Raw genomic sequence first — 4,566 nt, forward strand, 5'->3', positions numbered from 1 at the left:
TTTTCCCAGCACCATTTGTTGAATAGACTATCCTTACTCCAGGAATTTGTTTTAGATCCTTGATCAAATATAAGTTGGCTGTAGATGTTTGGATTGATTTCTGGTGTTTCTATTCTGTTCCATTGGTCTATCCATCTGTTTTTGTACCAGTACCAGGCTGTTTTGATTATAACTGCTCTGTAGTATGTCCTGAAATTTGGTATTGTGATGCCTCCGGCTTTGTTTTTGTTGTACATGATTGCTTTAGCTGTTCGAGGTCTCCTGTGCCTCCATATGAATTTCAGCATCATTTTTTCCAGATCTGAGAAGAATGTATTTGGTATCTTGATTGGTATCACATTGAATCTATAAATTGCTTTTGGGAGAATGGACATTTTGATGATATTGATTCTTCCAATCCATGAGCATGGAGGATTTTTCCATTTTTTGGTGTCCTCTTCTATTTCTTTCTTTAAAATTTTGTAGTTCTCATTGTCCAGATCTTTGACATGTTTGGTTAAGTTTATTCCAAGGTATTTGATTGTTTTTGTAGCTGTTGTGAATGGGATTGATCTTGGCGTTCTTTCTCAGCCATGCCATTGCCTGTATATACAAAGGCTGCATTGATTTTATATCCTGCTACTTTGCCAAACCCTTATGAGTTCCATTAGTCTCTTAGTAGAGTTCTTTGGATCCCCTAAATAAAGAATCATATCATCTGCAAAGAGGGATAGTTTGACTTGTTTCTTCCCAATTTGTATCCCTTTGATTTCCTTTTTCTTGTCTAATGGCTCTGGCTAAAACTTCCAGTACTATATTGAATAGCAGTGGTGATAGTGGGCATCCCTGTCTGGTACCAGATCTCAGTGGAAATCTTCCAACTTTTCCCCATTCAATAGGATGCTGGCTGTGGGTTTTTCATAAACTGCTTAGTATTGAGGAATGTTCGTTCTATACCCAGTTGTTTTCTTAGAGTTTTTATCATGAATTGGTGTTGTATTTTATCAAATGCTTTCTATGCATCTATTGAGATAATCATATGGGTTTTTTTTCCTGCAGTTTGTTAATGTGATATATCACATTGATTTGTGAACACTGAACCATCCCTGCATACCCGGGATAAATCCCACTTGGTCTGGGTGGATGATCTTTCTGATGTGTTGTTACATTCTATTGGCCAGAATTTTATTGAGGATTTTTGCATCTATGTTCATCAGGGAAATTGGTCTGTAGTATTTTCTCTGCTGCATCTTTTTCTGGCTTATGGATTAAGGTGATGCTGACTTCATAGAAAGAATTTGGGAGGATTCCCGCTTTTTCTATTGTTCTGAATAATTTGAGAAGAATTGGAGTTAGTTCTTTAATTGTCTGGTAGAATTCAGCAGTAAATCCATCTGGTCCTGGGCTTTTCTTTGTTGGGATGGCCTTTATTACTGATTGAGTTTCAGACTCGGTTATGGGTCTGTTTAGGTTTTCTATGTCTTCCTGGTTCAATTTAGGTAGGTTGTATGTGTCCAGGAATCTATCCATTTCTGACAGATTTCCCTGTTTGCTGGTATACAAGTCCTTGTAGTAATTTCTGATGATTCTTTTTATTTCTGTGGTGTCTGTTGTGTTTCCTTTTTCATCTCTGATTTTATTGATTTGGGTCTTTTCTCTCCTTTTTTAGTTAGTTGGGCCAATGGTGTGTCAATTTTGTTTATTTTTCAAAATACCAGCTCTTCATTTTGCTGATCTTTTGTAATTTTTTTTTTATTCAATTCTGTTAATTTCTTCACTAATTGTATTTCACTTCTCCTACTAATTTTGGGTCTGGTTTGCTGCACTTTTTCTAGATCCTTGAGATGTGTTGATAGCTCATTTGTTTGGTGCCTTTCCAATTTATTGATGTAGGCATTTATTGCTATAAACTTTCCTCTTAACACTGTTTTTGCTGTATCCCATAAGTTTTGATATGTTGTGTTGTTACTCTCATTTACTTCCAGAAAGTTTTTGATTTCACTTTTGATTTATTCTATGACCCACTCTTCATTCAGGAGCATGTTGTTCAGTCTCCATGTGTTTGAATACTCGCTAGGGATTCCTGAGTTGCTAATTTCCAGCTTTATTCCACTGTGCTGTGGGAAGATGAATGCTAGGATTTCAATTCTTTTAAATTTGCTGAGACTTGCTTTATGGCCTAGTATGTCGTCAATCCTAGAGTAGGTTCCATGTATTGCTGAGAAGAATGTGTATTCTTCAAGTGTAGGATGAAAAGTTCTGTAGATATCTATTAGATTCATTTGGACTATAGTGTCAATTAAATCTGCTGTTTCCTTCTTGATCTTCTGTCTGGTTGACCTGTCTATTGCTGAAAGTGGAGTATTGAAGTCCCCCAATACTACAGTATTGGAGTCTAAGTCTCCTTTAAGTTTCTTAACATATTTTTAAATTACCCAGTGCCCTGTATTTAGGTGCATATATGTTTATGATAGTTATATCTTCCTGTTGAATTCTGAGATGCTTTAGTTAGCCTTTTTCCTTAAGGATTCTTTCAGCTCGACTTTTTCCTGTTTTGGGTCCAGCAATAGTTGGCATTTTTAAAGTACCACTTGCAAGGCCACAGTATGGATTTGTGTCCCCACAAAAGTTATATAAGTTTTAAGCTTCAGTGTGACTTTATTTGGGCTTAGAGATTTTAGAATTTTACTAAGGTAAATGAGGTCATAATTATGGGATCCTAGTCTTATAGGATTGGTGCACATAGAGGAAGAAAAAAGGGATCTATATTACTTTCTATAAATGCACACACAAAGATGAAAGGCCACGTGAGGACTTTGAAAGTAGTTAAGCCAGAAAGAGTCCTTATCAGAAATCAACCCTGTCAGACATTGTTCTGGGACTTCAATTCTCTATAACTGTGAGAAAGTAAATTTTTGCTATTTAAAAGCAAGCATTTTATTTTATTAGAGTGTCCTGAGCACACTAAGATAACCACCAGTTAGGAGACTATAACTTTGTCTTAAATCTCATACTAGACAATTCTTGCCTGTGTCTTTATACATCTTGCTAAATGTAGCAAGTAACAAACCATATCCACTACCAGCATACTATTATCCAACCTGTTCTTCTAGAGATTCATGCTTAGTAAGTCTTTGGTCTGATATCAACTTATCATGGACGGTAAATTCTCCCAACTGTGCAACTTGTGTAGCTATATCCCTAGTTCCCAACATCAGCTCACTCACTTCATGTAAATTAACCACTAAGGCAAAGCCACACAGTGTATGTTTTTATTATAGGTGATTCCCACTTCAAAATGCCAGTTTTGATGTTCTTCAGTGCAGTGTTAGTTGCTGTTGCTAATAATCCACAACATTTTTGTGGCCTAAAACTGCAGAAGTTTGCTTGTGACTCACATAGCAGTACAAAGAAGGTATTCTCACATAGGAAAGTCACTTTCCTCTCCATGGTGACTCAGATAAAACCGAATCTCTTTTTTTGTGCAAATGTGCAACTTGCTTGGATCTGTGAGACTTGTTCCAAGAAGGAGAAAGTGGGGAAACTGCTGATTCCATAGCCTCCATGATCCAGAAGTGACATATAGCACAGACTTATTCATTAGGTATAATAGTTACAGGGCATTGGACTCATGATACCCTTACTGGCCCATAAAAGCTTTGATTTCCAATTATGTAAGAACAACAGGGGCTGACACTGTGGCATACTGGACTAAGATTCTGCCTGCAGCACTGGAAGCCCATATGGGCGCTGGTTCCAGTCCCAGCTGCTCTTCTTCTGATCTAGCTCCTTGCTATGGCCTTGGAAAGCAGTAGAAAATGGCCCAAGTCCTTGGGCCCCTGCACCCGCATGGGATACCCGGAAGAAACTTCTGGTTCCTGGCTTCAGATAGGCCCAACTTCTGCTGTTGCAGCCATCTGCGGAGTGAACCAGCAGATGGAAGACCGTTCTCTCTGTTTCTCCCTCTGTCTGTAACTGTACCTCTTAAAATATACATATATATACACACAGAAGAAATATGAATGTAATAATAATGAAAACATAATAGGGAATGAAGCTTAGATTATATTCTCTTTATCCCAGCGCAGTTACAAAATGTATCTTTATGGTGGGAGATACTCAGGAAGTCAAAATATTCAGAGTTCTTGCAAATCAGTGTTGTAATATTTCCACCCACAAAAGGACTGTTTTGGTGAGAATTGTATTTGCTTCCTATAGCTGCTGTAGCAAATTATACATACTGGCTTAAAACTGAATCAACTTATTTTACTGCAGTTCTGAAGGCTAGAAATCAAAAGCAGATTTACTGTTCATTAGCAACGATGTCAGCAGGGCTATGCTGTCTCAGGAAGTGGTAGCAGAGAATCTGTCTCCTTGCCTTTTTGAGTTCCTAGTGTTGCATGCCCCACATTCCTTGGACTACAGCCCCTTCCTCCACATTCAAATGCAGCGATATAATATTTTCAAATGTCTCTCTGCTTCTGTCATCATGCAACCTTCTCCTATGGTTGAATCTCCCTCTGCCCCCCTCTCAAAGGAACATTTGTGATGACATTTAAGATCTACCTGAATAATCCAGGAAAATCT

This window comes from Lepus europaeus, chromosome X (genome assembly GCF_033115175.1).
Source record: "Lepus europaeus isolate LE1 chromosome X, mLepTim1.pri, whole genome shotgun sequence".
NCBI lineage: Eukaryota > Metazoa > Chordata > Mammalia > Lagomorpha > Leporidae > Lepus > Lepus europaeus.